The following is a 14224-nucleotide window of genomic DNA, read 5'->3' as shown; positions in this document are numbered from 1 at the left end:
CAGAGAAGTGCTGTTTTAGACAGGTGTGTGCATCCCTTTTCCCCTCTGTAACCTGTGATGTTATTTGGAGGTTTGTCCATTGAACAACAGGTGGTGCCTAATGTTAAAAGCCAAAAAGCAGTTACTATGGAAACCAGATGCAAATTTAGATCTGCGTCCACTTTTTACCACGTACAGAAAAAAAAATGCTATAATAGAAATAAAAAAACTGAAATATGATTCACATTCATGTCTTCTGAGTCTTAAATGTCTGCCAAATACGGAGATGTTCAATAAGCTACAACTTCTTAGCCTGAACTTCCAATAAAATCTTAAAAATGATGAAATTAGAGAACACTTCAAAATGTTCTTTTTATTTCTTCATTTGTCAAAATTCCCTTTTCTAAATATAGATCTAAAATAATAGCAAATCTATTTTTGGACTATGTAAAATCTATAAATGTATAGATAAATAGTATTTACAGTACTAAGTGCTTATTATATATAATTTATAAAATGCTGAAAAGTAAAATGAAAACAAGTCATGCATAGTTCCAAGACACAGAGAAAACAGTCTTTTTAATATAATTATTTAATATATTTGAGATCATGCACACATACTATAAACACATGTGGTTTGTTCTGTTGCTTTTTTTCATTTAACATAACATCACAACATCATAAGCCAACACATTAAAAATAGTTACTGGACATAACTTTAACAACAGCACAATATATGATTCTATAGATAGACCTTAAAGTACTTCATCTTTCCTGGTTTTTTCAACAAATTAGGAGTTTGAGCTTTTTTGTTATTATATTTTAACACTGTCTTTGTGCATAAACATCATCCACATTTTACATATGTGCCTGTAAGTAGAATAGTAGGGTAAGAAATACAAATTTTAGATTAATGTATATTCCTTTCTTACATATATGTAATATATATAGTATTATATATACATTACATATATAAAGAGAGAGAAAAAAAATTTTTTTTCCTTTACGAAAGACAGAAAACCAATTAAAACTGAGGGAATGAGGTAGGAGAAAGTTTTTGGTCCACATAACTCAAATAAGCCTGACTTTAGGTACGGTTTGACTCAAGGGTTTTAACAATGTTAATATCAATAACAGCGAATATTTCTTGAACAGTTTCTACATGTCAGGGACTGTTATGTACTTTATATAACTAACTCATTTAACTTTCACAGCATTCTATGAAGAAAATACAACTATGATTCCCATTTTACAGCTTTCTCTTGATCTCCTGTTTCTGCTCTCCTCTGTATGGCCTCATTCCCAGGCAGGTTCTCTCTCTCTAGCTGCTCCAGATTCATTCCCTCAGACCAAAGTCCACAAAATGACTCTTGCCTCTTTCCCACTTGCTCAGGCAAAAGTTTCACAGTTAACTCTGGTCCTGCCTCCTGGATTGGCCTTGACCCCATTCTTGGCCCCATTGCTAGGGGAACATTAGACCCTGATATGTCATTCCTGAGCTAAACTCTTACCCACCCCTGGAGCTGGGAATGGAGTTAGCTGCCTCAAAGTACATGACCTCAGAGTAAAGGATGGAATATTTCCCCAAAGATAAACCAAGTACTGTTTTCAAAAGCAGAGTAAATGGAAAGCAGATGGTCACTTCCACTACAGCATCAAATCCCACTACAATGAGGACTCAGAAATTTTTGGTTGCATTTAGAGAAAACAGTGCATCAAGCTATTTGGACGAAACATATCTTTCTGGTTCAAGATTCTGAGGACTAGCAATTAATACATTTTCAGATTCACAATGCAAAGGAATAGTTTTAAATAGTCTGAAAGAACTATTTAGATGCCAACCACAACTTAAATAAATGTGTTCATTTTACATACAAATCTAAATATACATGTAAATGAAGAAATCTGAAGAAACCCTAGTGGATTCACTCTTTCCAGCTTAAAGCACACTCCATTATTTTCCTAAATATATGGGTGTGGTCCAAGAAAATATCTAGATAGAAGTCTTTTTTCCCAACAATATGACAAAATATATGGTTTCTTTGCTGCTTCGTCAGTGATTGGGGTTTGTTATAGACTGTAACTTTCTACAATTAGAAAATCAGCCACAAGAACAGTGGTTTCAGTGTCTTATTACATTCACCAAGTATGTCTGTTTATTAATCTTGATGTTGTTTGCTATGTAATGGAGGTAATGCAGATAGGGGAAAAAAAATGTCTGAGCTGTACATGGATTGCTATGGAAACAGCAGCTGACCAATCAATGGAGAGTAGTCAGAACATATGCTTCCTCTCCTCTGCAGTCCTGATGAACTGCTGTCCTGCTCTTGCAATCCTTTTGGCTCTGTTGCCACTTGTAGCAATAGCTTTTTGACATCTAAATATATGACTCACACCTGTTATTTAAAAATCAGATGTATAAATGATTAGTCTTAAAATATTCAATCTCTCTGTACAAACATGTTCACAGGCAGTTATTTCTCCCTCCAAAGTATTTTCTAAATATCTTCTGCATCCGTCACTCCTAATCCTTTTACTCGCTGTTTCCTTACACCATCCAGCTCACTTGCTTTCCCTCCCCTTTGCTTTCCCAAACCTCCTTAGTCTATTAGCAGGTAGCATTTTCTTCAACATGGAGAAATATAAATCAACATGAGTCCATTTAAAACTTTGTCCAATTTTAGAGTTAATTTTTTTTAAGTACTTGAAAAACATATTCAGAACTACAAGAGGGTTCAACCACCAGACACATGAAAAAGGCAATTTCACATTTCTCTGTAAGTCCAGGAAATATAAACAGATCTGTTTCTTAGGAAAGCTCAAGAAAAATGTGAAGAAAGAAAATAGAGGCTTTAGAAGCATAGTCTAAGTTTAAAAATGAATAAATCACATTTGACAATAATCTGCCAATTGTGCGACTAGTCACATTGATTAGAAAAGGTGGTCGTAGATTTCTCTGGGGTAGTGAACCCTTGATCTGCATAAAACTTCAGTCTCTTTTGGCCTTAAATAAATTGGGATAGTGGAGAGAGAGGGAGAAAATGTTATCTGCAATAGCTTCAGTGAGCAGGAAGGGATGTGTGCCATGATGATAAAGACAAAATAGGGCCCTCTGGTCTTTGCTATTGTCGTTGCATAAAAAGATTTAAAGGACTGACTTCCACTGAGCAGATTGAACAATAAATAATGGCTGCTGACATTTAAACCTATCTCCAGATCACACAGTAAATCTGTGGGGATGATTGAGCACAAGTCTTAGAATCATTTAATATTCAACTGATCCACTGGTAGAACAATGGGCTGATTTGGTAATATGGTGATATTCTTATTATCTGGGCTCACTGAAGAAATAAGCATTCTTAAAAACAGTTATTTTTGTATATACACTGAGGCTTTAAAGAAAAGGTCGATACTCATTTCCATGCCTTTTTCGGAAATTATTCTGGGAGCTTGGTATCATCAGTAAACAATGAAAGATTTCCTGACTTCATGGGGTGTACATTCTAGAAGAGGAAGCAAACAATAGAAATAAATGGATTAAACAAATTCATTTTATAGTATGCTGGGAAGTAAATGTTTTTGTTAAGGTGGCCGGTAGCATCTTAATTACCAACACCTTACCTTTCTTGGTTTCCTCTGAGCATGAGGTATTGTTGCGCCTATTCTTATTTTATCTTTCATCTCATAGATGGGCAAATGTTTGGGGAGTACTTACTAAACTCCAGGCATTGTGCTGGGTGCTGGGGATTCAGCAGAGTATGTGGCATGTTGTAGCTACCCCCTTATCTTCTCAGTCCTCTCTTTTCTCAAGCCACTGATGGCCTCCTCTCCCTCTTTAGCAAGCCCCTTCTTTTCTGTCTGCTCCATACTTATTAGGATTTTCCTTCTATATTTTGTCCACAGTCCTCTTAGATCCACATGCTTTATTTGTGATCTCACTGACTTTCTGAGTCTCTAACTGTCATTAATGTCCTAATAACTCTATCTCTCCATCATATCACAATAATCCATTTATTTATTCCTTTAATAAATATATACAAGCATTTACTCTTTTCTAACCACTACCCTGGGGAATTCAAGAATATGTAAAAAGGACATGATCTTTGCCCTCATGGAGATTACAGTCTAATGGAGGAGACAGACAAAAAACAACTGAACAACTGAACAAGAAAAGGAATGAAAATAATAACACATTTTAGCAATTTTCACAATTTAACAATTTTCATGCATGAAACAAACAAGGGGAGAAGAATAAGAACATATGAAATCTGCTATCAGATAGGATGGTCAGGATGGACTCTGTGGAAGGAACATTTGGGCATAAATTAAATGATACACATAAAACAGCTTAGTGAGAGTCTTCAGAGTTAAGACCATTCTAAGTGAAGGGAATAGCATAAGCTTATGCTAAGGTGCTGAGGGGGGGAAATGTTGCTGACCTCGGTAAATGGATGAAAATGAACTTGGGAGAGGGTATTGTAAGACTAGTTTGGAGAAAAACATAATAGTGAGATAATGCAGGATCTTGAAGTCCTGAAAAATAATTTGGATTCCCTTTTGGGTAGATTTAAAAGGAACTGAATTATTCTAAGCAAAGGATTGATGCAATGTAATTCACTTCTTTATTATTACTCTTGCTACTTAGAAGAAAGTGGAATTAGTGATCCCTTAAGAGGCTGTTGGAGTTCAAATGAGGGATGCATAACTGAACTAGCTGATGGCAGCAGATGTGAATGGAAGCCAGTGGATTTGATATGAATGTTTCAGCATAAGCAATAGGACTCGATATTGTTGGATGGTGTGTGGTAGTTGGGAAAAATGGAGGAATCAGAAATGATTCATAAGTATCTTGCTTGAGAAAATGGGTGTGTATTGGTGTCATTTCAGAGTTTGAAGGTAATCTACTTCATGAATTATTGCCACAGTTCTGTATTTTTCTACTGGTCACTAGGCTTTTATCTCTCCAGTCCATCTTTCATCATGCAGAAAGAGAGATTTGGCGCTCAGACATAATTTGATTCTTTCTGGCTCCTATTCAAAAGTCCTTTTTGATTACCCAATGCTTATAGTTTTAAATATACAAACATGTTGGATTGGGATTCAACCTATTTTCTGGCGTCACTCTGCTGCTGCCCTCCATACCCTGGGTTGTTCCTTTCACAATGAATGTCATGCCATTCTCTTGATGCCACCATCATATTTCCCATACTTTTTTTTTTTTTTTTTTTGCCCAAGACCTGGAATGTTCTTCATCTTCTTCTGCACCTGGAAAACTCTGACTCACCTTTCAGGACCCTGGTCCAATGTTTTCTTCTTAAGGGACCCTCCTTGACTTCTTTAGATAGGGTGACTTGATGGCTATCAATTACCATCTCTCTGCTAGAGCATTTACTGCATTTTGTAATTTGCCAGTTCATACGTCTGTTTATCTTGTTAGACCTGCATTTCTCCAAGCATGATAATAAGACCACTTGCATTAGAATCTCCTGAGATATTTATTAAAAATGTAGATTCCTGGCTCATTCTCATTCTCTTTGCATCAGAATCTTTCTGAGTGGAGCCTGAGAATCTCTGCTTTAATCAACTCTTCAAGTGATTGTTATATATACTAAGCTCCAAGAATCACTGCAGTGGGTTTTTTCAAGGGCAGGGCCCTATCTAATGCTTCTCTTTCTCTACCACTTAACACACAGGACATGCTCAAAAGATGTTTTTGGAATGGATACTGATTTCAAACTAATATATATTATTTATCTAACATACCAATTATTCATTCAACACATAATTAACTCTGATTAGTACTATATTATTAGCAAGTTTCTAACATTCTGGTTTTTCATTCATACTGTGTGAAGGTCTTTTAAAAACCCACATGCTATAGCATTGCAAGAGAAAATTAGACATTTATTCCTTCACACAATCTTAAAAACAGGAAAAAAATACAAATCTCAATTTCTCCTTAGAAATGATGTTTTCTATAATGTTAGCCAAGATATGCACAAACAAGAGAGATAGAAATAATTAGCTAAAATGTTTGTAAGAAGTACACATGTCCAGAAAATTCACTGAAAGCTAACCGTCCCATAGAAGTAGAGCACACCACAGTGAACCCTCAAGATTACAATTAAATAGGCAAGTAAAATTTAGTTTCTCTTCTCACTTGTTAGTGCCCATATATGTATGTTCCATAACACTTTTCTCTGAGAGCATTTTTTTGTTATTCATCATTTATTACTAAAAAATAATGACTCTCATAAACTTTGAAAGTATAAGTACTCATCTTACTTTTCTTGGATTACCTTTTGTTTGGACCAACTCTGCACCAGGATTCCTGCCCTTGTCTTCCTGCCCAGCCCAGTCTGCCATGCCTCCCCTGCCTCTCACCTCCTACCTGAGGCTATATTCGGCCACTTTTTTCCACAGGTATGCAGCTGAACTGCTGAACAATGCAGAGTGGCTGCGAAAGCTGAGGTTAAAGGCTATGGGGAAAAGTCTGATCCTTAGAGAGAAACTAGGGAATGGGAGATCCAAGTCTAAGATGGCCTAGGGGAGAGGACAGACCACAGTAAGAGGGGGAAGGATATCCTCTACCTCAGGACATCTTGAGGCAATGGTCAAACCCACAAGGAGCTAAGGTAAAGGAGAGATGGAGAGGGAGGATTTGGCCATCATGTTATTAACATGAAAATTCATTTTCTAGTTGATTGTACTAGAATCAATCAATTCTATACCAGGTGAAACACACAGCAGCCACTAAAAATACAAGTATGTTGAGTTCCTCAAGAGAGAGATACCCATGAGCCCAAATTCTATTTGCATAAGAAGATAAATAGTGTCAATATCTCAATGAAATCTTCAGAATGATAAAACTGTCCTGAAAGACTCCAGCATCTCCTTTCCCTCTTCCCTTCCTTCCCTTCCTTTACATTCCATGTGAAGCTCTGTGAATCTAGGATTTTCCTGCTTTTTTTCATCCTAGGAAGGTTAAAAAGTAGGAAGATTACTGTTTGTTACCTTGGACAAATAAAGTAGTAACCAGGCCTCTTCTAGGTCACTAACATGAGTCTCCAAGTCTGATATCAGCTTAGAGGCAAGAAGTAGCTTCCCATTGAAAACAACACAAACCAAAAGCCTCTCTCACCTGACTGATATTGGCTGAAATTCTGACAGAAAACAGAACTACTTTGCTGCACAAGCAGTGTTAAAATCATTGCAAACAATAAAAATAGGAAGGAGGAAAGATAACCTAAATTCCTGACAGTGCATTAGGTATGCTTATAAATTATTCATACATTTTCAGTCAAAATATAATGTAAATATTTTCTACATAAATATCTACATAAATATTCCCAAATTTATGTAGAAGAAAGTGAGATTCAAATAGAAATTGAGCACATAGGTATTTCTTGTGTTGAGGGACTGAACCTATTTGTGTTTTTACTGACTACTATATATATAACCTGATAGGTAATTGATTGATTTCAATTGACTACTGTTTACTCAATTGATTACAATGAACTGAAAGTGAATTTTAATCTTGGATCCCATTTTCTACTGGTTTCTACTTTTAAATGAAATCTTTGGTCTTATGATTTTTCAGCCTGTGCAGTGAAATTGTGACCCAGGCTTAGTTACCAGGAATCCAGTGATCCTAAAACCATTCTAGTAACTAAAGGGAGAGATTGGAAATAGTGGGTTACTGTGAGCCATGAAAACAGCTGGATAACCAGCTGGATAGTTCTTATTTAATTAGGATGGTTTAGTGCTGTGTTAGATGAATAACCTTAGAATCTTCCTGCAAAAGTACCTGGGGTTAAGATTTTCCTTATACTATATGCTACTCACAAGGAAAAACACCAGAATTGTACTTTACTGGTTCATTTGATAAACATTCATTGGGGACCTAGAATTGTATTCCTGGGCTTACAATAGTTCACAAATAGAAAATACTTACATTCTAGAGGAGGGATAATAAACAAAGCAAATAATAACAAATAGTATCAGATGATGATAAATACCGTGAAGGAAAATAAAAGCAGGAGATGGAAATGGAGAGGTCAGGGGTTAGAATTTGAGATTGGTCAGAGAAGTCATAAGAAGGTGGCTTGGGAAATAAGATGAAAAAGAGGTGAAAAAGTAAATCATGTGGCTATCTAGAAGGAGGTCTATTCCATGCAGAAGAAACAAACAGTGTAAATGCCCTAAGGTGAGATAAGCCTGGAATATTCGAGGAATAATAGAGCAAAGCAATGCAGAAAATAGTAAGAAAGAAAGTCAAAGAAGTATCAAGGGGCCTTGTAAACATTATAGAATTTTTCTTTTATTTAGAATGAGATTAGAAGCAATCAGAAGGTTATGAACAGGGTAATATCACCCGATTTATATTTTTAAATAATAACTTTGCTGTTGAGAGTCAAACACAGTGGGAAAATGAATGAAACAGGGAGGTCAGAGTTAAGAGACTGTCTTGGTCTTTCAGGCTGTTGTAACAAAATACCATAAACTGGGTGGCTTAAAAAATAACAGAAATTTATTTTTCACAGTTCTGGAGGCTGGGAAGTCCAAGATCTAGGCACTGGCAGATTTGGTGTCTGGTGAGGACCCTCTTCTGGTTCAGAGTCAGCTGCTTTCCCGCTGTGACCTCACATAGTAGAAGGAGCAAGGAAACTCTCTGGGGTCTCTTTTATAAGAAAACTAATTTTACTTGGAATGAATTTAAGAGAGGAAGGTAGCTAGAGAGAGAAGCAAGGCCAAGAAATTTTTGTTGTTGTTTTTTTAATTGAAGGAATATCATCATTTTTCTAAGCTGGTAGGAATAATTTAATAGCAAGGAAAAATGAGATCTTCCATTAGAGAAGAAAATGCTGTATCTAAAGTACAAGTGGAAGGTTAATCTTAGGAATACGGACCACAGTTACAAAAAGAAAGGCAGCGTTTGTGGGCACAGGTTTTAGTAGGTTACTTAAACACACTGATGCAAGCTTATGGAAGTTCTCTTCTGATTATTTCTATTTTCTCAGTGAATAGGGAAGCAAAGTCATGAGATGAGATGGAAGATTGGATAGGAGGTGGCAGAAGTTTTAGATAGAGAAAAAGTAATGAAATGACCATCTTGGAGAGTGAAAGAATAAACAGATCAGGGAAATAGGGGCTGTTTGAGAATAATAGTGAAGCTTTTGTGTATTTTTCTCTATTCACCTCAGGAGTGCAGATAAAGAGTAAGTGCAGAGTTAGAATTAACCAGAGATGAAGTTTTGTTAAATTACTAGTATTACAAAGAAAGAGAGGGAAAAGGGAATGAAGAATGCTTGGCTAGTGTATGAATGTATTCTAACAATAGACAATGGAATTAAGCTGTATAAGGAGGCAACTATTGACTTGACAGAGGTAAAAGGCAGTGATGAAGTCACATGATCTGGTGATATCCAAGGAACCTTGCAGTCATGGTTCTAGCAGTATGAGCTGGAGAGATGATGATGACAGTCTAAGAGGAAGAGGCTTAAGACTGAAAAATGGTCAAGGCATGGGGGTGAAGGATTTGGAAGGATCGTCTACATAGATATTGAAATTGTCAAGAATTACAATACGAGTAGTGTCTAGGATAATGACTAATCCAATAACCAAAATCTCCACGGAACTTGTTTTTGAAGTTAAAGTGAGTGGAAGAGAATAAAAGTTGCTATTGTGTGTGTTTTTTTTAATAAGTCTTAATCTGTCTTGAGATTTTTGGAATACACTAAAACTGGCTTTATTTCTTTCCTTATCCAGATTACTTTCTTTCCCCTACCCTGATTCTTCAAGGTCGAGATATCCTTCTCTCAAACCTTAAATTTCCCTACCTTTTGCTTTCCCCCTCACCTGCACTTTTCCTTTTGCCACCACCTCTTCTAATACACTAATGCTGTCTTTGCTTCTTTTTATCCATAATCTCTCTCCCATAGCTCAAGTTTCATTAATGGGAGAGTGAAGTTTGGGATGATCAAGACCAGAAAGAGATTTAGGGCCAGAGACAAAAAATATGAGAGGAAAATGGGGCTGACATATCCAATTTTTATCACCTCCTAAGATCTGTTCTACTCAACTATCCATTAAACTCTGTTCCGACATGGTCTTGATATATTTACATCTTGGGCATGGTGTAAAGTTGCATGCATGAGACTCAATATCAAGGCGTTACCTGAATAGATTCAAAATATTCTATGATATGTACAAATGAGTGAAGTAAATTTGATTGCACATTCTGAAAATGTACTCAGAGCTTCTCAAATGAATGTCTTTCTACAGAATAGTAGCAATAATGATGACTACTATGGTTTCTACTGCAATAACAACAAATAAAAAATCAGCTCCTTTTATGACCGAATTGAGCCCTTTGACTTTTGACTACAACATAGCACTGCTTAATAACCAGCAGAACCTATTATTCTCTACCTTACCTTGCATACCATGGAGCTTGTCAACTTGCATTTAAAAATATTTAGAGGATAGACAGCAGCCCTAATTGTAAAAGATTATTTTATGAGAGGAGATAAGAGGTCATCAAATGACAGCTAATAAATACACTTCTTTAAGTTCTGGGTGTGGTAAATTATAGACATTTGCACCTGAAATAAAGTATCTAAAAAACAAGATATATTTTTAAATTGTTATCTACTCTGTAGCACAATTATGGCTAAACATTTACATTCAAATTCTTCTTGGTTCCAAGACTTTAACTCAATTCAATTAGTTTGACATTCTTTGGTATCAGGTGTAAGACAAATTCAAAAATGAATACTAAGCTGAGCTGATCTCTCACACAGCACCGGAAGACTTTTTTCTTTCCTTTTTCAATAGCTAGAAATCTTCATTCTCATTGATAATCTTCCTGTATAATTTCTCCCAGCATTGTTACTGTTTCTTTGTCATACACATAAAATTTGTGGCAACATCATTAGTTAGTCTTCAAATGTCAGCCTCTCTGGGCTTTCCCCTTACATTTATGGCTATATTTTCATCAGCCTAACACTGAGGAGAATTAAATTTGATCGATACTTATGTAGCAGATCTGGATGACTGGTTGTTGATGGTGATATTTCAATAACTGTATAATTCTCATCTTGGTGCATTCAGATTTAGTGCCCCAGAGTCTCTTTCCCAAGAGGCTGAAAAGTAAGGATCTTTAAACATATTTTATGAAATACATGTGCTGAATTTCAGTGATAGTGTTCAACTTAAATGTGGAAGGCTGCATCTTTTGGGAGCTTGTTGATATCCTTGCTACTGAGAATGTGATCTGTAGACTCCTGGGGCATCACCTGGGATCTAGTTAGAGATGCCTTGCCCACACTTATGAAATCCAGACTCATTCTACATCTACTAAGACAGAATCTGTGTTTTATCAAGCTCCCCAGGCGATTTGTATGTATGCACACTAGAAATGGAGAAGCTTTGATCTATGAGATTTCCTTTGTAGCTATAGAGGAATGGAAAGGGAATGCAGGGAAACCATGCAATAAATATTCATAACATCTATTCATTTACTCAACTTGTATTTATTGGGTGCCTTCTATGGGCCATTCACTGTGCTAAGAGCTAGGGCACAGCAAAGAAAAATTAAGACTCTGTGTATATGGGGATTACAGTTGTGTAGATACTTTGCTATGGACCTAGCATTGTACCAAGCAATATGAGACTGCAAAAGAAGTAAAATTCATTTAGCCAAATATTTTTATGTACTCTAGAGCTACAGGGATTTATAGAAGTAAGAGCTCTGCCCTTAAGAAGTTTACATCTAGTACCAAGACATGTTTCCAGCTCCTACAATTCAATGAGGCCAACAAGATTTACATACACCAAGCATTTTGGGAATAATACAAATATAATCGTGTTATGTGAAGTAGGAATAATGTTGCAATTGGAAAGAGGGAAAGAATATTACTTAAAGAACTCATTAGATTACAGTTCAGAATGAGACCTGCAATGGCTATTGAAAAATACAAGGGAAATTCATGGTGGACTCAGGAACGAACTATTTCCAAATGGATTATGTAGAAAATAAAATTATAAAATAACATAATGAAGCTAGATTCAGAATTTGGGATCCATTGAGTTTCCTTATAAAAATATATACAGTGAGATCTATTAGAAAATGCACTGAGGAACCTGTACCCAGATTGCAGTTTCAAAGGAGTATACTGTAAAAGGGTTTAACATTTAAAGGAATATAAAATGGCCATTAAGCCACTTCTTCACACAGGCCATGCAAGTATCTGACCCACATCTCCAAGTGTAGGAAGGGCTAGTCCTTTGGAAAGGCAGGGGTTTAGAAGTCAAGAAACCTAAGGTTTTGCTTCTTAATACCTTGTCTAAGTTTTGATGTCATAATGTCCATCACAGCCCTCTCCTCCCTTACTGGTAAAAAAAAAAAAACAAATAATGTTATTTCTGCCTCTGTTTCAGCAAGCATATGATGATTCCCAAACAGTGCCCCTTACTCCTCCATCCATTCCCAAAGAATTTCACACATCCAGTGTGACTGCCTCTCATAGAGGCAGGTAATCCAAGCAATGTAGTTCTCTAGTATGCTTGCTTATAAAGTTCCACAGAGTACCTACAACAACCACAAGGCCTGGATTTTTCAGGATAATTGTGTTTTAAATATTTCATCACAAAGTCTCCCTAAACACATTTTTTGCACTATGTAATGAAACAGGAAAAAACTGAGCTTCAAAACCAGATGAATGTGAGTTCAAATCATCAGATAGTTCATCTATCCTCTCTGAGACTTAATTTCTGGACTGTAAAATGAAGATAATACTTTATGAAAATTGTTATAAAGATTATGAATAATGTATGGAAAGTCTAACACAGTGCCACACAAGACTAAGCCTATATAGAAGGTAGATTGTATAGCCAGCTATTGCAACATATAATATATGATTCCTATATATGTATTCACATGTTTTTCCCTTTAATGCCTTAATTTACCTGATAATTTTCTATTTCATCATGCTCAGTGCCCATTCACCTTCACTGAAGTTTCTCCTCCACTCTCTACACCCTTTTTCTCACCCCTATTTCATTCGGTACAATCGTATTTCTCATGGACATCAAATCTGTCATGGAAAGGTCACACATAACCACAGAATAAAGCTAAAGACACCCTTGAAGCATATCTTTCCCTCTCCCCTACTCATTACCATATATGCCCCAAAGAAAGAAACTAAAGTCTAAGCATAATTAAATTAGCTTTATTCTTTCTCCAGTTCTCTTTTTTATGGAACAAGAGAGTAAAATGATATTTACAGCAGGTGCTCTATAATTTGAAAGGTGAATGATGAAATAAAAACATCGTCTTTATTTACTAATTAATAAAGGAAATTTGATCTCCTACTGTAATCAGTCATTGTAATATGCATAGGATGATAAAAAATTTAAGTCCCTTTGAAAGCTCACATTTCAATGTGAGAAACAGTTACAATAAAATGTAAAATCTATAAGAAAGATACACAATTTAAGCTAATTTTAGCTGCTGTAACAAAAAAATCACATAATGGTTCAAATATGATAGTAAATATTTCTCATTCATAATATTTCATACTTTAAAATGGATGATTGATCAGTGTGTAAATTTTCTCCAAGACAGAGTTCAGGGATCCAGGATCCTTCCCTCTTTTAGGCTATTCTACTCCTGGGTGTAGTGGTTAGAAACAGAAGAGGAAATAGATATACACACATCACTTGTAGTCACATCCCATTGGCTATAACTCCATCATATGGCCACATCGTACTGAAAGAGAAGCCAGGAAGTGTAGTTATGCTCTTTACTCAGAAAGAGGATGGATGTGGTAATCAGTTAGCCAGATTCTACCACAAGAGGTACATCCAGAGTGCTATTGGACCATGAATTTCTCAAAGTGTGAAAGCTTTCCACCCCTTTCCAGGGGTAGCAATGAGAGTGAGATGGGGTCTGGAGGTATAATAAGGTTAACTTCATTCAGAAGAGATGTATTAAGTACATTCATCTTGGCAGTCATTGTATTAGACATCAACCAGAATCAGCTGCTATCTTCAGGAAATTTATGGTCTACTATCTTGAACCATCATCTACAGCATCACCTGGGAGATTATGGGAAACCCAGAACTACTGAATCAGAATCTAAATGATTCGTATGTAAGTGAAAGGTTAAGAAGCACTAGTGTAGGGCATTTCATAGCTACTATCTTCAAAGAACATTATTCTGAGCCCCATGAATTTGAGAGT

General features: G+C 36.0%; 1 long non-coding RNA gene across 1 annotated transcript in view; it reads left to right on the top strand.

The window, feature by feature from the left end:
- Positions 1 to 14224, top strand: part of LOC110742523 — a 50592-nt gene that overhangs the window by 35316 nt on the left and 1052 nt on the right. The gene's annotated exons all lie outside the window — the stretch shown is intronic.

Source organism: Papio anubis, chromosome 2, assembly GCF_008728515.1.
Source record: "Papio anubis isolate 15944 chromosome 2, Panubis1.0, whole genome shotgun sequence".
Classification (NCBI taxonomy): Eukaryota; Metazoa; Chordata; class Mammalia; order Primates; family Cercopithecidae; genus Papio; species Papio anubis.
This window is presented reverse-complemented; position numbering and strand designations above follow the sequence as displayed.